A 23578-nucleotide genomic window follows, 5' to 3' on the forward strand; every position below is an offset into this window, starting at 1 on the left:
TTTCCTGTGTAAACACCCTCAAAAAGAGAAAGGTTAACAGTCACATATTGAAATACAGGTGGGCCTCTCCCACTTTCCTGCTTTTTGAGCTATCAGAAGGCGCTCAATTCCAACCTCAGGGAAGTACCTTGGCCCTATTCATCGATATAATTCTGAGTTGTAAACTCCATGGGGGAAAAATTGGGTGAGTAGCGCCACCTGTTAGCGCCTAAAGAGGCAGTCAGTGGCTGTAGCGCCACTGGCTGCGCCTCCCGCGATATTCAGCAGGGGCGCTAATGGTGGCGTTAGCCTTTTGCGCTGCGCCGCCACCGATGATGTCATCGGTGTGCGCAGTGCCCCATTCGCGCCCCGATCGCGATATTTGGTAGCGAACGCCGCTGTAGCGCCGTTCGCTACCCGCGCCCGGTTCACAGGGCCTTGCTGCGCCGGCAGAGGCGCAAGTTTAGGTGGAGGTGCGGGGCGGCCGCTTTTTCGGCGGCCGCCTGCCAGCACCTCCGTCCCCGGCCTCCTGATCCCCCCCCGCGCCATTGCCGGCTGTTTCCCGAGAGCCCGGTACTTCTCCTTGGTGCCGGGCTCTTTTGCCGGCACTCACGATCGGGGTTCGCGCTGTTGCAGGCCCCTCCCCCTTAACAGTGGGAGGAAAGCCTGCAGTACCGCAGCGTGCCGTGCCGCAGCGTGTGGCGCTTCGGCACGTAGCGCTGCGAAATTCACTTTCAGCGCCCTAAGAGGGACGCGGAGCGCCTCGAGCCTCGCCCCGTCTCCCTCTAGGGGCACTTCAACTGAATTTGCGGCGATTGCTAATGCGGTGATCGCGGCGCAAATTCCAGCGCATAAGCGAACTTTGCGCTGCTTGGGCGCCTCAGGCCAATTTCTAGGCCCTTGACTTTATGATTTTATATAACATCTGGGCACAGTACTTTGGGACCGCACCGAGAAGGGTGACAGGCACTTCATTCTTTCTGCACTTTCTTCAAAGTCCCAATGCAGGTTACGTTTGTGGCTATTAAGATGTGTCCAAGCAGTTGTCCTTCATGGTTAAGAACCCTTAGGCTTGGAGGTGCAGGGCTTCGTCCATCCCAAGTGCCAGATCCTGGGCCGGGCAGTGAGGTGATCGTGTTTGGTGCCTACAACGTTGGAAAGAAAGTCTTGCATTTCTATAGCGCCTTTCATGACCTCCAGGCGTCCCAAAGTACTTTACAGCCAATGAAGTACTTCTGAAGTGTAGTCACTGTTGTAATGTAGGAAACGTGGCAGCCAATTAGCGCATAGCATGTCCCACAAACAGCAATGTGATAATGACCAGATAATCTGTTTTATTGATGTTGCTTGAGGGATAAATATTGGCCAGGACACCAGGGAGAATTCCCCTGCTCTTCTTCGAAATCGTGCCGTGGGATTTTTTACACCCACCTGAAGGGACAGACGGGACCTGGCCAATATTTAGCCCTCAACCTACATCATTAAAAACAGATTATCCGGTCATTTATTTCATTGCTGTTTGTGGGAGCTTGCTATGCGCAAATTGGCTGCCATGTTTCCTACAATAGTGACTACACTTCAAAAAAGTACTTAATTGTCTGTAAAGTGCTTTGGGATGTCCTGAGGTTGTGAAAGGTGCTATATAAATGCAAGTCTTTTTTCATTTCTTTCTCCAGCAACACTCACTTTCTGGGCTCACCCCATGGACATTGGTCCATTGGATGAGATACGGGAGCACGGCTAACACCCATGGAACTGTATCCCAGCAAGAGACAGCACCATCAGTGGGGGAGGGAGAGGAGAAAGATTGGGAGGGAGTGAAAACAAGGGTCCAAATTTATCACTAGTAATGAATGCCAATGTGTAGACTGAAAGCTGGTCAGTCCGCGAAGTTCAAGGAGAGATATTAAAGGATTTTCCAGCACCAGACAGCAGGACAAACCCCCTGTACAAGCTGACCATGTAAAGAGTAGTTATATTATTCGGTTTGACACCGAATGGCAGAAGGAACACAAGACACAGGAAGCCCTGACTGAGCGGATTGATTTACGGCAGGACGGCGACTTGGGAATCCAGATGTGACAAATTGGGAATCTAGGTTTGGGAAATTGGGAATCCAGATGTTCCACATTGGGGATCCAAATGTGGGAAATTGGGGATCCAGATGTGCAGAATTTGTAATCCAGATGAGGATAATTGCATTTCTGATTAGTAAATAAAAGTGAGTATTAGACGCTGTTGTTGGGCCTGTGATTTCATCATACTCATATTTGCATGGCGTATGCATGTGAACTTTAACCTTTCTGTGCATTTGTTGGTAAAATGGTAAGACGTAAAGCAGAGAGTGCGAGTGTTTAAGATCGTTGTGTGTGCTTTACTTCCTTGGTTACTGAATGGCGGTAGAAGTTTGTTCGGTAAATATACACGTGTGAAGTACATTTAGCTGTATTGTGTATAAGGCGTGTCCTTCTAATATTAGTACATGGGGCTAAAACAGTGTCGCTGTGACCACAATCAACGGATCAGATCAAAGCCCTGCAGTCCTGCCACATCCAGTCGTGAATGGTGGTGGACCATTAAACAACTAACAGGAGGAGGAAGCTCCATGAATATCCCCATCCTCAATGATGGTGGAGCCCAGCACGTGAGTGCAAAAGACAAAGCTGATGCGTTTGAAACCATCTTCAGCCAGAAGTGCCGAGTGGATGATCCATATCGGCCTCCTCCTGAAGTCCCCACCATCACAGAAGCCAGTCTTCAGCCAATTCGATTCACTCCACGTGATATCAAGAAACGGCTGAGCGCACTGGATACAGCAAAAGCTATGGGCCCCGGCAGCATCCCGGCTGTCGTGCTGAAGACTTGTGCTCCAGAACTAGCTGCGCCTCTAGCCAAGCTGTTCCAGTACAGCTACAACACTGGCATCTATCCAACAATGTGGAAAACTGCCCAGGTATGTCCTGTCCACAAAAAGCAGGACAAATCCAATCCAAATACTGCCCCATCAGTCTACTCTCAATCATCAGTGTAGTGTATGTACCTTTAAGAGGAATTATGTTTTTGAAGCCCCTGTATACTGTAGTACCAGTAGTGACCACTCGGGTATATAAGCCTGTGTAGCGTCTTGTGTAGTTAGTTCACCTCCAGACTTTGTTCAGTAAACACTTGTTAAATCAACTCCTGCATTCCGTGTCTCCATTAACACACGGATCTAACAGTGGCGACGAGTTAGAAACGAACCTACCTGCAATTCGGCAGCACCTCAAGGGGATCGATTCCTCAGACGAAGGTCGAAGCCAGAAGCAAGAAGAAAAAAGAAAAAACTGCAGGCGGGCTAGAGCTCGATCGGGTGGCTCTGCAACGGGGCCGGGCAGCGAGTCGGGAAGCAGAAGCAAAGAGAGAGGGAGAGGGTGGAGCACTCAGGGCGCGGCCGGTGCTGCAAAGCAGGTCGGCGTTCGGACCGAGCAGAGGGAGGGGAAAGTCCCAGAGGGTCCGCTCCACGATGGGAACGGTTCTCCAAGTAACGGAGAAACTATTAAAGCGATATATAAAAAAAAATAAAAAATAGAAATACCGCGAAAAGCTGCAGGTCGCAACGGGAACCGCGGAGAACAGCGTTGGCAGCAGCAGCAGCGGCGGGAAAGCGCGGGAGGCACCATCTTAACTCGGCGGGGAAGAAAGAAAAGCGTGGGAGGCGCCATTTTGATCCATCGGGAACGGAGGAAAAGCGCGGGAAGTGCCATTTTTAGATTTTCAAGATGCCGAAGACTGACAATATTACTGCTTTCGATAGTGATATAGAAGATTGGACCACATATGTGGAAAGAGTGCAGGTATATTGCAAGGTGAATGAAGTAGCGGATGATAAAAAGGCATCGGTACTTCTAAATCTGATGGGCGCAAGGACATACGGGCTGTTATGAAACTTGATCGCTCCAGCCAAACCGATGGACAAGAATTTTAAGGAGATTGTTGATAGCTTACAGGAGCACTTAAACCCAACACCGCTGCTGATAGCGGAACGATTCAAATTCTTCAGGAGGAATCAGCACAAGAATGAAAGTAATGCTGATTACCTCACCGAATTACTAAAGCTGTCAAAGCACTGCCAATTCGGGGCAGGACTGGCAGATTCTCTACGAGACAAATTCGTCTGCAGTCTCCTAAGCGAAGGAACACAGAAAAGACTACTTTCTGAGAAAGATTTGACACTGGACAAGGCTTTCAGTGTGGCTGTATCATACGAAGCAGCAGCAAGAGGAGCTGCAGAGATACAGCAAAAGCCACAGGACTTCGGCACCCATGAAATGACACGGGGTTTCGAGAGATGTTATCGCTGCGGCAGATCCACCAATGACCAGAAGGACTGCTGGTTCAAGGACAAAGCATGCAGGCAATGCGGAAAGATGGGACACATTGCACGTGTATGCAGATCTGGAAAGAAATCCACTGACAGTAAAAAGGTCAATAAGGAAAAGTACAGAAAGGTACAAATGACGACGGACAGTAGCTCCGAAGACCAGAAGAGCGATAGCGACTCCGGAAACAAGAGACTAAGCTGTCTCAAATTACATAATGTAATTGCCAAAGAAGATTACCAGACCATTTGGGTTACCCTCACGATAGCGGGGTCCCCAGTCAAAATAGAGCTAGATACAGGATCAGCTCTGACCGTCATGAGTCGACGGGATTACGAGCGGCTATTTCCGCATATACCTTTGAAAGACACATCCATTATCTTGAAGACATATACGGGGCAGAAAGTATACCCCAGAGGGAAAATAAGGGTGCCTGTTGTACACAACGGCAAGGAAATACAGAAGTTGTATTTATACGTTCTGCAAGATGGTGGTCCGCCGTTGTTGGGACGTGAATGGATCAGAAAGATACGTTTAGACTGGCACTCCATTCAGGCACTGACGGTGACCAGTAAGAAAAAAAACGATGATGACGTCATACCTGGACGATTAAAAGAAATCTTGGCTAACGCCAAAGAAGTGTTTCAACAGGAACTAGGAACCCTGAAAGGCACCACCGCCTCAATAAAAGTGGAAGATGCGGCAATTCCCAAGTTTTTTAAGGCAAGGCCAGTGCCATACGCAATTCGTCCAGCCGTCAAGGCAGAGCTGGAGAATTTGGAAAAAGCAGGCGTGTTATCCAAGGTAGATTGGAGCGAGTGGGCAACACCCATCGTCCCGGTCATGAAGAAAACGTTGAATAATGATAAGTATGAAGAACAGAAAAGTTCGCATCTGTGGGGACTTCAAGGTGACTGTAAACCCGGTTCTTCACACGGTACAGTATCCTCTTCCGAGGATAGAAGATATTTTCGCCTCACTATCCGGAGGGAAACGTTTCACCAAAATTGACTTAGCACAGGCATATCTACAGATGGAGGTTGAGGAGGCCTCTAAAAAGTATCTCACGATAAACACACACAAAGGCCTGTACCAGTACAATCGACTGGTTTTCGGAGTGGCATCAGCTCCGGCTATCTGGCAAAGAGCTATGGAGCAAGTCCTGCAAGGGATTCCGGGGACTCAATGCTACCTAGACGACATCCTTGTAACAGGAGAAAACGACAACGAGCACCTTGCCAACTTGGAGCAGGTGCTCACGAGGCTGAGAGAACGGGGCCTACGAGCAAATCGCCCCAAGTGCGAATTTTTCCAGAAACAAATATCATATTGTGGCCATGTCATTAACGAAGAAGGGTTGCATAAGTCACCTGAAAAAATTGAAGCGGTCGTAAAGGCCCCAGCACCTGAAAATGCCTCACAATTAAGGTCGTTCCTGGGATTAGTAAATTACTATCATAAATTTTTACCAAACTTGTCGACGGTTCTGCACCCGCTTAACGCACTGCTACAAACGGGAGTAGTTTGGAAATGGAGCGAAGACTGTAAACGTGCCTTCCATAAATGCAAAGGCTTGATCACGTCCAGGGAAGTGTTGGCTCATTACAACCCATCACTGCCAATCAGACTGGCGTGCGATGCATCCCCTTACGGCGTGGGAGCGGTATTATCGCATAGATTCCCTGATGGCTCGGAGCGGCCGATAGCTTTTGCGTCACGCTCATTGAACTCAGCTGAGCGTAACTATGCCCAGATCGACAGGGAGGCACTCAGCCTGGTGTGGGGGGTGAAGAAATTCAACCATTACCTACACGGACAAAAATTTACCTTGTTGACTGACCATCAACCCCTCGTCTCCATATTCAACCCTAAAAAGGGCGTTCCCATTATGACAGCGCAAAGGCTACAGAGGTGGTCCCTTTTCCTCGGGGCACACCAATATGACATAGAATACAAAGGAACAAAACAGCATGGGAATGCTGACGGGTTATCGCGCCTACCGTTGCCAACGGTGGAAGAGGCGCCTACAGTGGACCCAGTGGAGATGTTCCACTCGACCATAGTGGAATGTCTACCGGTGACAAATTCTACCATTGAAAAGGAAACGCGAAATGACCCGACTCTCTCACGAGTCTACGATTTAACGGTGAAGGGATGGCCAGCACATGGCGAACCACTGTTGCCAGCATTCTCGCAAAGAAGAGAACAGCTGTCAGTGTGCCGAGGAACCTTGATGTGTGGATCCAGAGTGGTGATTCCACCCAAACTCAAGGATAGAGTGCTAAAGGAGCTTCACGAGGGGCATCTGGGTGGAGTGAAAATGAAGAACTTAGCCAGAGCGTTTGTGTGGTGGCCAGATATCGATGGAGACATCGAAGAAATGACCAAGAGCTGTCTAGGATGCCAGAAGGTCCAAAACGCCCCACCACAAGCCCCTCTACATCCATGGGAGTGGCCCTCATCTCCATGGCAAAGGGTACATATCGACTTTGCTGGTCCATTTATGGACTCAATGTTCTTAATCGCGGTGGATGCACACTCCAAGTGGCCGGAGGTAATAAAGATGTCCTCCACCACCACGGAAAAAACCATCACAGTATTAAGGACCATATTCGCCAGGAATGGGCTGCCTGAACAGATCTGTTCTGATAATGGACCGCAATTTGTATCCGAAGAATTCAGGAAGTTCTTAAAAAACAATGGGGTTAAGCACTACACGTCCGCCCCATATCATCCCGCCACCAATGGATTAGCTGAAAGGTTTGTCCAGACCTTCAAGAAGGCCATAAAGGCCATGGGTAATGAAGACATAAATCTACAACATAAGGTAGATAACTTCTTGTTTGCGTACAGGAATGCAACACATGTGGTTACAAACCAAACCCCCGCCATGATGTTTTTCAATAGAAGCCTAAGATGCCGGCTGGATTTGGTCAAGCCAAACGTCAGAAGGGACGTAGAGAACCGGCAATTTCAAAGCATGAATGAAAGGCCAACTAGAACCTTCCAGATAGGTCAACCAGTTTTGGCCCGGGGCTACCGTACCGAGAAATGGCAGCCTGGAACTATTTGCACACGACTAGGACCGCTGATGTATACCGTGGACATTGGAGAAAGCATAATAAGGCGCCATGCTGACCAGATCATAGAGTCATCCGAAAAAGGACAACCTACACCACAACTCTATACGCCTAGTGATGAAGCAGAGATACCCATAGTATCTACCTCCGATCCGGTGATACTGGAACCAGATGAACCCGACACTGGAACTGAAGCCGAATCGACCTTGCCAAAAGAACCTACTACACCACCGAGGCGTTATCCGGACCGAGTCAGGAAGCCTCCAAAGAGACTGAATTTGTAATTGATTAACTTCAGCAAATGTGTATATTATTGTTCTTGTAAAAATGTTATTTAATGATTACTTAAAATGTTATGTACTATTTATCTAAAAGGGGAGGAATTGTAGTGTATGTACCTTTAAGAGGAACTATGTTTTTGAAGCCCCTGTATACTGTAGTACCAGTAGTGACCACTCGGGTATATAAGCCTGTGTAGCGTCTTGTGTAGTTAGTTCACCTCCAGACTTTGTTCAGTAAACACTTGTTAAATCAACTCCTGCATTCCGTGTCTCCATTAACACACGGATCTAACAATCAGCAAAGTGATGGAAGGTGTCGTCGACAATGCTATCAAGCGACACTTACTCACCAATAACCTGCTCACTGATGCAAAGTTTGGGTTCCGTCAGGACCACTTGGCTCCAGACCTCATTACAGCTTTGGTCCAAACTGAGGTGAATTCCAGAGGTGAGGTGAGAGTGAGTGCCCTTGACATCAAGGCAGCATTTGACCGAGTGTGGCATCAAGGAATCCTAGTAAAACTGAAGTCAATGGGAATTGGGGGGTGGGGGGGGGGGGAACTCTCCACTGGCTGGAGTCATACCTAGCACAAAGGAAGATGGTTGAGGTGGTTGGAGGTCAAACATCTTAGCCCCAGGGCATCACTGCAGGAGTTCTTCAGGGCAGTGTCCGAGACCCAACCATCTTCAGCTACTTCATCAATGACCTTCCCTCCAACATAAGGTCAGAAATGGGGATGTTCGCTGATGACTGCACAGTGTTCAGTTTAATTAGCAATCCTCAGATAATGAAGCAGTCTATGCCCAAATGCAACAAGACCTGGATGACATTCAGGCTTGGGCTGATAAGTGGCAGGTAACATTTGTGCCACACAAGTGGCAGGCAATGACTATCTCCAACAAGCGAGAGTCTAACCAGCGCCCCTTGACATTCAACGGCATTACCATCACCGAATCCCCCACCATCAACATCCTGGGCGTCACCATTGACCAGAAACATACATGGACCAGCCACATAAATACAGTGGCAACAATTGCAGGTCAGAGGCTAGATATTCTGCGGCGAGTGTCTCACCTCCTGACTCCCCAAAACCTTTCCACCATCTACAAGGCACAAGTAAGAAGTGTGATGGAATACTCTCCACTTGCCTGGATTAATGCAGCTCCAATAACACTCAAGAAACTCAACACCATCCAGGACAAAGCAGCCCGCTTCATTGGCACCCCATCCACCACCTTAAACATTCACTCCCTCCACCACCGGCGTACCGTGGCTGCAGTGTGTACCATCTACAAGATGCACTGCAGCAACTTCTTCGGCAGCACCTCCCAAACCTCTACCACCTAGAAGGACAAGGCCAGTAGGTGCATGGGAACACTACCACCTCCAAGTTCTCCTCCAAGTCACACACCATTCTGACTTGGAAGTATATCGCCGATCCTTCATCGTCGCTATGTCAAAATCCTGGATCTCCCTCCTGGACAGCACTGTGGGAGTACCTTCACCACACGGACTGCAGCGGTTCAAGAAGGCAGCTCACCACCACCTTCTCAAGGGCAACGAGGGATGGGCAATAAATGCTGGCCTTGCCAGCGATGCCCACATCCCAGCAACTTCTATTGGGTGACACTGATTTACACAATTAGAGACAAAGCTTTTCCATGACTCCGAGGAGGCACAGCCAGTTTGGAGAGATTCCCATCATACTGTTAATATCCTCGATGTATTCTGCGTCTCCAGACACAAAGTGCTGAATAAGCATTTAACAACACCAGCTGTGTCTTAAATTATAGATAAACTTTGACATCTACACAGGAGCAGCAAAAACCAATTAGTACCTTGTTGATTAATTAGTTTATGAAAAACACTGAGTAAATATCTGATCCGTGCCAGGGCTGAGGGTGATAGACAGAATCAAATATTCCAAGTTCTGGAACTGCAGGTGCCGTGGAAATGTCGAGACAAAAAACGGAACTGGACCCGGATGGATGAAGTAGGACAGAAGGACAGTGAGAGGTTCAGGACCTTGGTCTGATTCATCTTTGGGAGTCAGGGATAAATTTTTACAGAACCTTCCCTCGGGAAGATTGTTCTAAATCACAACTATCACTGCACTAAAAAGTAATTAATTATATAGAATGCACTGGGAGTCAGCGTGTAACAGAATCCCCATTCACTGGGAGTCAGTGTGTAACAGAATCCCCATTCACTGGGAGTCAGTGTGTAACAGAATCCCCATTCACTGGGAGTCAGTGTGTAACAGAATCCCCATTCACTGGGAGTCAGTGTGTAACAGAATCCCCATTCACTGGGGGGTCAGTGTGTAACAGAATCCCCATTCACTGGGAGTCAGTGTGTAACAGAATCCCCATTCACTGGGAGTCAGTGTGTAACAGAATCCCCATTCACTGGGGGTCAGTGTGTAACAGAATCCCCATTCACTGGGAGTCAGTGTGTAACAGAATCCCCATTCACTGGGAGTCAGTGTGTAACAGAATCCCCATTCACTGGGAGTCAGTGTGTAACAGAATCCCCATTCACTGGGGGTCAGTGTGTAACAGAATCCCCATTCACTGGGGTTCAGTGTGTAACAGAATCCCCATTCACTGGGAGTCAGTGTGTAACAGAATCCCCATTCACTGGGAGTCAGTGTGTAACAGAATCCCCATTCACTGGGAGTCAGTGTGTAACAGAATCCCCATTCACTGGGGGTCAGTGTGTAACAGAATCCCCATTCACTGGGGGTCAGTGTGTGACAGAATCCCCATTCACTGGGAGTCAGTGTGTAACAGAATCCCCATTCACTGGGAGTCAGTGTGTAACAGAATCCCCATTCACTGGGAGTCAGTGTGTAACAGAATCCCCATTCACTGGGGGTCAGTGTGTAACAGAATCCCCATTCACTGGGAGTCAGTGTGTAACAGAATCCCCATTCACTGGGAGTCAGTGTGTAACAGAATCCCCATTCACTGGGGGTCAGTGTGTAACAGAATCCCCATTCACTGGGAGTCAGTGTGTAACAGAATCCCCATTCACTGGGGGTCAGTGTGTAACAGAATCCCCATTCACTGGGAGCCAGTGTGTAACAGAATCCCCATTCACTGGGAGTCAGTGTGTAACAGAATCCCCATTCACTGGGGGTCAGTGTGTAACAGAATCCCCATTCACTGGGAGTCAGTGTGTAACAGAATCCCCATTCACTGGGGGTCAGTGTGTAACAGAATCCCCATTCACTGGGGGTCAGTGTGTAACAGAATCCCCATTCACTGGGGGTCCGTGTGTAACAGAATCCCCATTCACTGGGGGTCAGTGTGGAACAGAATCCCCATTCACTGGGAGTCAGTGTGTAACAGAATCCCCATTCACTGGGGGTCAGTGTGTAACAGAATCCCCATTCACTGGGGGTCAATGTGTAACAGAATCCCCATTCACTGGGAGTCAGCGTGTAACAGAATCTCCATTCACTCGGTCAGTTTGTAACTAGACATTAGTCTATTTCATTAGTTAGAGTAGGTTGGCTGGGAGTAACTAGGTAGAATAGATGGGGCTGGTCACTAGTTAGAGTAGGTGGGCAGTGGGTCACTAGTTAGTTGGGCTGGGGGTTCACCAGTTAGTCCAGCATCATCCAAGATGTTAACCAGTAGCCACATGTGACTTATTGCATTTCTGATTAGTAAATACAAGGTGAGCAGTAGACACTGTGGTTGGGCCTGTGATCTCAATACTCATATTCGCACAACATAGGCATGTGACTTATAACCTTTTTGAGCTTTTGTTGGTGAAATGATAAGATGAAAATGTTTTTTGATCGTTGTGAGTGTTTTACTTCCTTGGTTACTGAATTTTGGTATAGATGTTTGTTAAGTAAATGTACACATGGATCAGAAACAAAGATTGGCAGTTAAAACAGTAAATAAGCAATGGGAGGCCTTCAATGAAAAGATAGTTCAGGTACAAAGTAGACACATTCCCATTTGGAATGGCATCCAAAGCTAAAGCACCCTGGAGGACTAAAGAAATTGAAATAAAATGAAACAAAAAAAGGAGGCCTATGATAAATGCCAGGTGCATAATACAGTAGAGAATCAAGCAGAATACAGAAAGTACAGAGGAAAACTGAATAAGGAAATAAGGGGTAAAGAGAGTATATGAGAAAAGATTAGCAGGTAACATAAACGGGAACCCAAAAGTCTTTTATAAACATATAAATAGTAAAAGGGTAGTCAAAGGAAGGGTGGGGCCGATTAGGGACCAAAAATTAAATATTCTTATGGAGGCAGAGGGCATGACTGACATACTAAATGAGTACCATTGCTGGATCTGGTTCTGGGGAATGAGGTAGGTCAAGTGGAGCAAGTGCCAGTAGGTGAACATTTAGGGAACAGTGATCATAGTATCATAAGGTTTAGATTAGCTATGGAAAAGGACAGGGAGCAATCTAGAGTAAAAATGTTTAACTGGGGGAAGGCTAATTTCAGTGGGATGAGAATGTACCTGGCCCGGGTAAACTGGAATCAAAGATTGGCAGGCAAAACTGTAATGGAACAATGGGCTGCCTTTAAAGAGGAAATAGTTCAGGTACAGTTGAGGTACATTCCCACTAGGGGGAAAGGCAAGGCAACTAAAGTCAGGGCTCCCTGGATGACAAAAGGGATAATGAAGCAGAAAAAGAGCGCGTATGACAGATGTCAGGTTGCAAATACATCTGAGAATCAGGCTATATATAGAAAGGTCAGAGGAGGTGAAAAAGAAAATAAGAGGGGCAAAGAGAGGGTATGAGAATAGAATGGCAGCCAATATAAAAGGTAATCAAAAATTCTTCTTTAGGCATATAAATAGTAAACAGGTAGTAAGAGGAGGGGTGGGGTCGATTAAGGACCAAAAAGGAGGCCTATGCATGGAGGCAGAGGGTATAGCTGAGGTACTAAATGAGTACTTTGCATCACCAAGGAAGAGGATGCTGGCATAGACATAGTAAAGGAGGAGGTAGTGGAGATACATGATAGGATAAAAATTGATAAAGAGGAGGTATTAGAAAGGCTGTCTGTACTTAAAGTAGATAAATCACCAGGAGCGGATGGGATGCATCCTAGGATGCTGAGGGAATTGATGGAGGAAATCGCGGAGGTACAGGCCATAATATTCCAATCCTCCTTGGATATGGGAGTGGTGCCAGAGGACTAGAGGATTGCAAATGTTACATCCCTGTTCAAAATAGGGGAGAGGGGGTAAACCCGGCAATTACAGGGCAATCAGCCTAACAGTGGTGGTTGGGGAAAGTTGTAGAAACCATAATCCAGGCCAAAATTAATTCTCACTTGGAAGAACATAGGTTAATAAATGAAAGTCAGCACGGAATTGTTAAAGGCAAATCGTGTCTGACAAACTTGATTGAGTTCTTTGATGAAATAACGGAGTGGGTTGACGAGGGTAGTGTGGTTGACGTGTATATGGACTTTCAAAAGGCATTTGACAAAGTACCACATAATAGACTTGGTAGCAAAATTGAAGTCCATGGGATTAAAGGGGCAGTGGCAGCGTGGATATGAAATTGGCTAAGAGACAGAAAGCAGAGAGTAGTGGTGAACTGATTGGAGGAAAGTATACCGTAGTGTTCCCAAGGGGTTGGTATTAGGACCACTGCTCTTTTTGAAATATATTAATGATCTGACTTTGCGTATACAGAGCATAATTTCAAAGTTTGCAGATGGCACAATAATCCGGAAATGTAGTAAAAAATGAGGAGGATAGTAACAGACTTCAGAAAGATATAGATAGATTAGTGAAATGGGCAGACACATGGCAGATGAATTTTAATGCAGAGAAGTGTGAAGTAATGCATTTTGGAAGGAAGAATGAGGAGAGGCAATATAAAATAAATTGTACAATTTTAAAGAGTGTGCAGGAACAGAGAGACCTGGGGGTGTACGTACACAAATGTTTGAAGGTGACAGGACAAGTTGATAAGACTGTTAAAAAAGTACACGGGATCCGGGGCTTTATAAATAGAGGCATAGAGTACAAAAATTAGGAAGTTAGGCTAAACCATTATAAATCACTGATTAGGCCCCAGTTGGAGTATTGGGTCCAATTCTGGGCACCACACTTTCAGAAGGATGTTAAGGCCTTGGAGAGGGTGCGAGGAGATTTACTAGAATGGTACCAGGGATGAGGGACAGTTATGTGGAGAGATTAGAGAAGCTAGAAGTGTTCTCTTTAGAGCAGAGCAGGTTAAGGGGAGATTGAATAGAGGTGTTCAAAATTATGAAGAGTATTGATAGAGTAAATACAGAGTCCACTGGCTGAAGGATTGATTAGCAGAGGACACAGATTTAAGGGAATTGGCAAAAAGAGCCTGAGGTGAGATAATGAAACATTTTTATTCACTTAGCGAGTTGTTATGATCTGGAATGCACGGCCTGAAAGAGTGGTGGAAAAAGATTCAATAATAACTTTCAAAGGAGAATTGGATATACACTTGAAAATAAAAATTTGCAGGGCTATGGGGAAAGTGCAGAGGAGTGGGGTTAATTGGAGAGCTCTTTCAAAGGGCCAGCACAGGCACGATGGGCCAAATGGCCTCCTTCTGTGCGGTATCATTCTATGATTCTATGTGAAGTACATTTACTGTATTGCGTGTAAGGTGTTTTCTGCTAAAATTAATGTGTGTGGCTAAAACGCTGTCGCTGTAGTTAGCCAGTGATTTCTATTCAACAACACTGGGTTAGATTAAAAGGAGCTAAAGTTACTAGTTATAGTAGGTGGGCTGAGAGTTACTAGTTAGTGTTCATGGGGCTGGGGATCACTAGTTAGAGTTGGTAGGAATGAGTGTCACTAGTTAGAGTCCATGGGGTTGGGGGTTACTGGTTGGGGTCTGTGGGGTGGTGGGTTACTAGTTAGAGTCTGTGGGGTTGGGGGTTACTAGTTAGACTCCATGGGGCTGATAGTTATTAGTTAGAGTCTGTGGGGTGGTGGGTTACTAGTTAGACTCCAAGGGGCTGGTAGTTATTAGCTAGAGTCTGTGGGGTTGGGGGTTACTGGTTAGATTCCATGGGGCTGGTAGTTACTAGTTAGAGTCTGTGGGGTTGAGGGTTACTAGTTAGGGTCTGTGGGGTTGGGTTACTAGTTAGACTCCATGGGGCTGGTAGTTACGAGTTAGAGTCTGTGGGGTTGAGTGTTACTAGTTAGGGTTCATAGGGTGGGGGTTACTAGTTAGAATCCGTGGGGTGGGAGGTTACTAGTTAGGATCTGTGGGGTTGAGGGTTACTAGTTAGAGTCTGTGGGGTTGGGGGTTACTAGTTAGGGTCCATGGGGTTAAGGGTTACTAGTTAGGGTTCATGGGGTGGGTGTTACTAGTTAGGGTCTGGCTGGTAGTAACTAATTAGAGTCTGTGGGGTTGGGGGTTACTAGTTAGGGTCAGTGAGGTTGGGGTTACTAGTTAGAGTCCGTGGGGATGGGGGTTACTAGTTAGAGTCCGTGGGGTTGGGGGGTTACTAGTTAGGGTCCGTGGGGTTGGAGGTTACTAGTTAGAGTCCGTGGGGTTGGGGGATACTAGTTAGGGTCCGTGGGGTTGGGGGATACTAGTTAGGGTCCGTGGGGTTGGGGGTTATTAGTTAGGGTCTGTGGGGTTGGTGGTTACTAGTTAGAGTCCGTGGGGTTGAAGGTTAATAGTTAGAGTCCGTGGGGTTGGGGGTTACTAGTTAGAGTCTGTGGAGTGGGGGCTACTAGTTAGAGTCTGTGGGGTTGGGGGATACTAGTTAGACTCCATGAAGTGGGGGCTACTAGTTAGATTCTGTGGGGCTGGGGGTTACTAGTTAGAGGCCGTGGGGTGGGTTACTAGTTAGAGTCTGTGGAGTGGGGGTTACTAGTTAGAGGCCTTGGGGTGGGTTACTAGTTAGAGTCTGTGGGGCTGGTGGTTACTAGTTAGAGTCCGTTGGGGGGGGGTTACTAGTTAAGAGTCTGTGGAGTGGGGGTTACTAGTTAGAGGCCGTGGGGTGGGTTACTAATTAGAGTCTGTGGGGTTGGTGGTTACTAGTTAGAGTCTGTTGGGGGGGGGTTACTAGTTAGAGTCTGTTGGGGGGGGTTACTAGTTAGAGTACATGGAGCTGGCATCACAAGTTAGTTTGTGGGGGACTGGTGGTCTTGGAGTGTCAGCTTGGCAGTGAGGGCAAGGGTTAGTTTAATTTCTCTGTCCAGTTTATATCAGTTTGCAGGCACTCGATAGTTTGAGTGGAAATGACATATTAAAAAGAAAGTGCCAGAATTAAGAATGATTTGTTCAAAAACAGGAATAATCAAACCTCGGTGTCAGACTGAACGGTACAATAAACAATCCCCACTGCAATGCCCGATAGTGGTTCGAGACGGTCGCACTCACCTGTTGGGATTGCAGATTCCCTGGGTGCACAACTCCTTGCTTTCTGACGTTTCAAAACATTCACATCTGTATATTTATCTGGCCTGGAGCAGCAGAGCACTCTTCCCGGTGTAGTACCAGCACCGCCCTCCACAATTTACCTGTCCCCCCGCACCAGGAAGCATGCTGGCTAACGCACCAGCATCAGGTAACCATGGTGCCTTCAGTTTACCAGATACTCGCACCTGATTCTCTCTGCAAACACATAATCTCTGCAGGGTCCTAGTGCACATCATGTTCCAAGGTTCTACACTGCGCCACTTAAAGAGGTTTACTGTGATGGGTGCTATTGGCATTTGACTTACAAGCCAAATTTAGGTCTCGCTACCTCTTGGCTGACGCAGGGGAGCCTTAACTACATACCCGAATGGAGGCACTCTCCATTCCCACTTACACCCCTACTGCTCTCTCCAAATCCTGCAAAAGATTATCAAACGTTCCGATTGCTGAGAGTGTAGATAATGGGAGCACGAATGAAGCGAATGGATAATGGGAGTGAGGATAAGTGGAGTGAGCATAAGGGGAGTGAAGGTAACGGGTGTGAGGATAAAGTTATCAAGGATAAGGGGAATTAGGATGATGGGAATGGAAATCAAGCAATTGTGGATAAAAGGTGTGGGGGTAACAGGTGAGAGGTTAATGGGAATTGGGCAATAGGAATGAGAATAATCAGGATTCCATTTTCAGAGAATCATACAGCACAGAAGGAGGCCATTTGGCCCATCGTACCTATGCCGGCTCTTTCCCCATAGCACTGCAAATTTTTCCTTTTTAAGAATATATCCAATTCCATTTTAAATGTTACTATTGAATCAGCTTCCACCACCCTTTCAGGCAGTGCATTCCAGATCATAACAACTTGCTAATTAAAAACATTTCTCCTCATCTCCCCTGTGGCTATTTTGCCAATTATCTTAAATCTGTGTCCTCTGGTTACCAACCCGTCTGGCACTAGAAATAGTTTCTCCTTATTTACTCTATCAAACCCCCTCATAATTTTGAACAGGGCAGGGCAGGGCAGGTTGAGAAAGTGGTTAAAAAAGCTTATGGGATCCTGGGTTTTATAAAGAGGCATAGAGTACAAAAACAAGAAAGTTATGATGAACCTTTAGAAAACACTGGTTCAGCCTCAACTGGAATATTATTCTGGGCACTAAACTTTAGGAAGGATGTGAAGGCCTTACGGAGGGTGCAGGAAAGATTTACAAGAATGGTTTCAGGGATGAGGGGCTTCAGTTACGTGGATAGACTGGAGAAGCTGGGGTTGTTCTCCCTAGAGCAAAGAAGGTTGGGAGGAGATTTGATAGAGGTGTTCAAAATCATGAGGGGTCTAGTCAGAGTAGATAGAGAGAAACTGTTCCCATTGGCGGAAGGGTCAAGAACCAGAAGACGCAGATTTAAGGTGATTGGCAGAAGAGCCAAAGGCGACATGAGGGAAAACTTTTTTACGCAGCGAGTGGTGAGGATCTGGAATGCACTGCCTGAAAGGGTGGTGGAGGCAGATTCAATCATGGCTTTCAAAAGGGAATTGGATAAGTACCTGAAGGAAAAACATTTGCAGGGCTTCGGGGAATGAGCGGGGGAGTGAGACTAGCTGAAGTGCTCTTGCAGAGAGCCGGCACGGGTTCGACAGGCTGAATGGCCTCCTTCTGTGCTGCAACCATTCTATGATTCTAACACCTCTATTAAATCTCCCTTTCACATTCTCTGCTCCAAAGAGAACAATCCCAGCTTCTTTGCTCCCCCTCCATAACTCAATTCCCTGGTACCATTCTAGTAAATCTCCTCTTTCACATCTGATTGACTTCACAGATTTGTTTTTTGTACATTCAATGTTAACGACAGGTGGTAGTGGGAGATCTACTGTAACACAGACTGGGATCTACTGTAACTGGGACTGAGATCTACTGTAACTGGGACTGAGATCTACTGTAACTGGGACTGAGATCTACTGTAACTGGGACTGGGATCTACTGTAACTGGGACTGAGATCTACTGTAACACAGACTGGGATCTACTGTAACTGGGACTGGGATCTACTGTAACTGGGACTGGGATCTACTGTAACTGGGATCTACTGTAACTGGGACTGAGATCTACAGTAACTGGGACTGAGATCTACTGTAACTGGGACTGGGATCTACTGCAACTGGGACTGAGATCTACTGTAACTGGGACTGAGATCTACAGTAACTGGGACTGAGATCTACTGTAACTGGGACTGAGATCTGCTGTAACTGGGACTGAGATCTACTGTAACTGGGACTGGGATCTACTGTAACTGGGACTGAGATCTACTGTAACACAGACTGGGATCTACTGTAACTGGGACTGGGATCTACTGTAACTGGGACTGGGATCTACTGTAACTGGGATCTACTGTAACTGGGACTGAGATCTACAGTAACTGGGACTGAGATCTACTGTAACTGGGACTGGGATCTACTGCAACTGGGACTGAGATCTACTGTAACTGGGACTGAGATCTACAGTAACTGGGACTGAGATCTACTGTAACTGGGACTGAGATCTACTGTAACACAGACTGGGATCTACAGTAACTGGGACTGGGATCTACTGTAACTGGGACTGAGATCTACTGTAACTGGGACTGAGATCTACTGTAACTGGGACTGAGATCTACTGTAACTGGGACTGAGATCTACTGTAACTGGGACTGGGATCTACTGTAACTGGGACTGAGATCTACTGTAACTGGGACTGAGATCTACTGTAACTGGAACTGAGATCTACTGTAACTGGCACTGGGATCTATTGTAACTCAGCCTGGGATCTACTGCAAGCAAAACAGGAAACCACTGTAACCAGGACAGAGATCAATATAACCAGGACAGGAATCTAATATAACCAAAATAGAGCTCTACTATAATAGGATGGGATATTAAAGGGTATGGAAAGTGAGGAGAAGAGTGGGATTAGACTGGGTGTCTATCCAGTCATAGCTAGAGAATCACCTGAAATGGCTTATCTTCCCACTCCCATACCTTTACCTCTGGAGTCCCCCAAGGATCTATCCATATCCCCCTCCTATGTCTCATCTACATGCTGCCCCCTCAGCAACATCATCCGAAAACACAACATCAGGTTCCACATGTACGCTGATGACACCCAACTCTACCTTACCACCACCTCTCTCGATCCTCCCACTGTCTCTAATTTGTCACACTGCTTGTCAGACTCCAGTACTGGATAAGCAGAAATTTCCTCCAACTAAATAGTGGGAAGACCGAAGCCACTGTCTTCGGTCCCTGCCACAAACTCCATTCCCTAGCCACTGACTGCATCTATCTCCCTGGCAGCTGACTGAGGCTGAACCAGACTATTCACAACCTTGGTGTCATACACTCCATTACCAAGACGGCCTACTTTCACCTCCATAACATCGTCTAACTCCGCCTTTGCCTCAGCTCATCTGCTGCTGAAACCATCATCCATGCCATTGTAACCTCTAGACGTGACTATTAAAACGCACTCCAGGCCGCTGCCCATCTTCCACCCTCCATAAAAACTTGACCTCATCCAAAACTCTGCTGCCTGTATCCTAATTTGCACCAAGTCCCGTTCACCCATCACCCCTGTGCGCGCTGACCTACACTGACTCCCAGTTGAACAACGCCTCAATTTTAAAATTCTCATCCTTGTTTTCATATCCCTCCCTGGCCTCGCCTCTCCCTATCTCTGTAACCTCCTCCAGCCCGACAACCCTCCGAGATATCTGTGCTCCTCCAATTCTGGCCTCTTGTGTATCCCCAATTTTAATTGCTCCACCAAATTCCTCCATGGCCTCGCTCCTCCCTATCTGTGTAACCTCTTCCAGCCCTCAACCCACCGAAATATCTGCATTCCTCCAATTCTGACCTCTTGCACTGCTCCGATTTTCATCGCTCCACCATTGGTGGCCGTGCCTTCTGTTGCTTAGGCCCTAAGCTATGGAATTCCCTCCCTAAACATATCCGCCTCTCTATCTCTCTTTCCTCCATTAAGACAGGATGATAATAGATAGAGAAGATGTACTAAAAAGATTAGCATTACTGAAAGTTGGCAAGTCACCTGGTCCAGATGGCGTGCATCCTAGGTTGCTGAAAGAAGCAAAGGTAGAAATAGGAGAGGCATTGGTCACAATCTTTTAATCTTCATTGGATACAGGAGGGGTGCCAGATGACTGGAGGGTTGCTAATGTTATACCCCTATTCAAGAAAAGGGAGAGGGATAAACCAGGAAACTACAGGCCAGTCAGCCTAACATCGGTGATGGGGAAGTTATTGGAAACCATTATCGGGGACAAAATAAACTTTCACTTGGAAATGCATAGGTTAATCAAGGAGAGCCTGCATGGATTTGTTAAAGGTAAATCGTGTCTGACTAGCTTGATTGAATTCTGTGATGAGGTAATGGAGAAGGTTGATCAAGGTGGTGCAGTAGATGTTGTTTATATGGACTTTCGGGAGGCATTTGACAATGTGCCACACAGGCTTATTAAGATGGAAGCCCATGGAATTAAGGAGAAAGTAGTGGTATGGATACAAAATTGGCTCAGTGACAGGAAGCAAAGGGATTCCAACCTCTCCTCAGAACTGAAGTAAGTTAGACAGGTGTTTGAAGGAAATTGGAATGAAGGGATATGGGAACAGGTGGACACCTGGGATTAGGATTACTGCTCATGTGGAGGATAAATACCAACACGGACTGGTTGGACTGAACGGCCTGTTTCCGTGTTGTCATTTCTATGTAGTTGTATGACTATCTTTTTCAGATTAGGAGGTGGTTTGCAGTGGTGTTCCCCAAGGGTCAGTTTTGGGTCCATTACTCTTTGCAATTTTTATAAACGACCTAGACTCGGTTGTAGGGAGCAGCATTATAAAGTTTGTAGATGATATGAAATTTGGCAAAGTAGTAGATCACGATGAGGATAGTTAAGGGCTTCAGGATGACACAGACAGGATGGTGAAATGGGCAGAAGCACGGCAGATGGAGTTCAATGTGGAGAAGTGTGAAGTGATGCACTTTGGGAGGACTAATATGGAATGACAGTATACTATAAATGGCACGATTTTGAAAAGTGTAGATGAGCAGATAGACCTTGGTGTCCATATACAGAAATCCTTAAAGGTGGCAGGGCAAGTCGATAAGGTGATTAAAACAGCATCTGGGTTACTTGGGTTTATAAACAGAGGAATAGAATATAAAAGCAAAGAGATCATTCTAGAACTTTATAAATCACTAGTTAGGCCTCAGCTGGAGTCTTGTGGACACTTCACACTTCTCCACATTGAACTCCATCTGCCGTGCTTCTGCCCATTTCACCATCCTGTCTATGTCATCCTGAAGCCCTTAACTATCCTCATCGTGATCTACTACTTTGCCAAATTTCGTATCATCTGCAAACTTTATAATGCTGCTCCCTACAACCGAGTCTAGGTCGTTTATAAAAATTGCAAAGAGTAATGGACCCAAAACTGACCCTTGGGGAACACCACTGCAAACCACCTCCTAATCTGAAAAACAGTCACAGAACTACATAGAAATGACAACACGGAAACAGGCCGTTCAGTCCAACCAGTCCGTGTTGGTGTTTATCCTCCACATGAGCAGTAATCCTAATCCCAGGTGCCCACCTGTTCCCATATCCCTTCATTCCCATTTCCTTCAAACATCTGTCTAACTTACTTCAGTTATGAGGAGAGGTTGGAAAAGTTAAGACTGTTTTCCTTAGAACAGCGAAGGTGATGTAATAGAGGTTTCCAAGATGATGAGAGGTTTTGGTAGAATAGATAGAGAAAATCGATTCCCTCTGGCGAGTGGGTCAATAACCAGAGGTCATAGATTTAAAATCATTGGCAAAATATTTAGAGGGGAGATGGGAGGTAAGGCAGAGTGGGGTTAGACTGGGTGGCACAGGGGGAGAAAAACACAGATTTGAGGGGCTCAATGATCTCTCTCTATTTTGGAATGGTCAATGATTCTAGGTTCAGATACAGAGAAGCACATACATACAGCCAGATTCAGGCACAGAGGCAGACACACAAACACAAGAGGCAGACACATACACACAGGGCACAGAAAGATACAAACATATTACACGTAAACACAGATTAGGGTCAGCCTGTCCTGAACAATTGAGTTAGGGACAGTTCATTTTCAGTGTCTGACCCTTTTCTTTTCTCTCTGCCTCCCTACACACCAGAGAACAGAGACGTGGAAACGTGCACAGAGGGTTGCATCAATATTGCTCTGAGTGCGCACTTGGAGCAACTCTGTGTGACGGAGGGAGAACCCTCCCCGAGGATTCCTTTCCTTCTGGTCTTTGCTCAGTGCCTCCCTGCAATGACGGGGGTGCAGGGTCGGAGATGGAGGGGGTCTATGCCACTGCTCCGTGACATGTGTATTGGTCCTTGCACCACCTCTGGCAGCATTCCTGGTACCGCAGCAGGAAATGAAACAGGAACAGTCTGGTGGGGTGGAGCTTGCCAGTTCCGGAGCCACAGTATCCGGTGCTCGAGCTTCAGTTCAAGTAATGTTCAAACTCCGTGTGCTCACGGTTCATGCTTCATATTTCAGCCATCGGTCATTAGACGGTGGAAATCGCTTAGAAGAAAATGAAGTGATGGGGTCCACCTGCAGGTCTGACAAAGTGTGTTTCCCCTTTAAGAGGCAATGACCTGACCTAATTGTAGGATAATGTGCCTAAGGATTAGCTTCAGCCAAAACACACTGAGTCAGCGGAGGCACTGATCCGATGTACCTTCCGTCTGACGGTGATGGAGTCACCGGACAAGTCAGATCATCAACTAGAGATGAACATGTACACGCAACACCCTCCCCCAAACACGTACACACACAGACTCATATACATGCATACACATACACACACACGCCCACACACTTATGTACACGCACACAAAAACAGACTCATACTCACACACAGAGCCTCATACACACCCACAGACTCACACAGGCTTATATACACGCACACACAGACTCGCACACACACAAACAGACTCATACACACACGCTCTTTAAACACAGGCACTATACCGACATACACACAGAGAGGGTACTTATCTAGCGGATCGCACCCTCTCCATTATAGAAACCGCCTGAGTTTCATTCCATAAAAATACTGTCCGTGTGGAGGATAAACACTTAACACTGGCCTCTTTCTGTGTAGTATGTTGTGTGTAATTATATGTAATTAAGTCGCTACTTCCCAATTCACCTTGGCTCTGAAATTGCGCTGTGAGGTATTAGCATACAAATGCTCAAAAAGCATTGTCCAAATTCCTCTCTCCTTGGCTTTACACCGTATACTACCCCTGCTAAAATAGCGGAGAGGGGAGCCTCAGTTCAGCACTGGGGTTTGCTGGTAGTTCCTGGTGGAATCTGCAAACCCTCATCTTCTCACTTGCACTTTTCAATCTTGCACCATGGGCCTTGGCCCCTAA

The 23578-nt window shown here is 46.7% G+C and overlaps 1 protein-coding gene across 1 annotated transcript in view; it reads right to left on the reverse strand.

The window, feature by feature from the left end:
* Positions 1 to 16830, reverse strand: part of LOC147105803 (protein tyrosine phosphatase domain-containing protein 1) — a 77458-nt gene extending 60628 nt beyond the window's left edge. Inside the window, exon 1 of the mRNA XM_086010564.1 lies at positions 16077 to 16830. The gene's annotated coding sequence lies outside the window, so the exon portion shown is untranslated. The remainder of the gene's footprint in view (positions 1 to 16076) is intronic.
* Positions 16831 to 23578: the final 6748 nt, after the last annotated feature.

This window comes from Somniosus microcephalus, chromosome 17 (assembly GCF_052327205.1).
Source record: "Somniosus microcephalus isolate GS21.2 chromosome 17, FLI_Smic_1.0, whole genome shotgun sequence".
Lineage (NCBI taxonomy): Eukaryota > Metazoa > Chordata > Chondrichthyes > Squaliformes > Somniosidae > Somniosus > Somniosus microcephalus.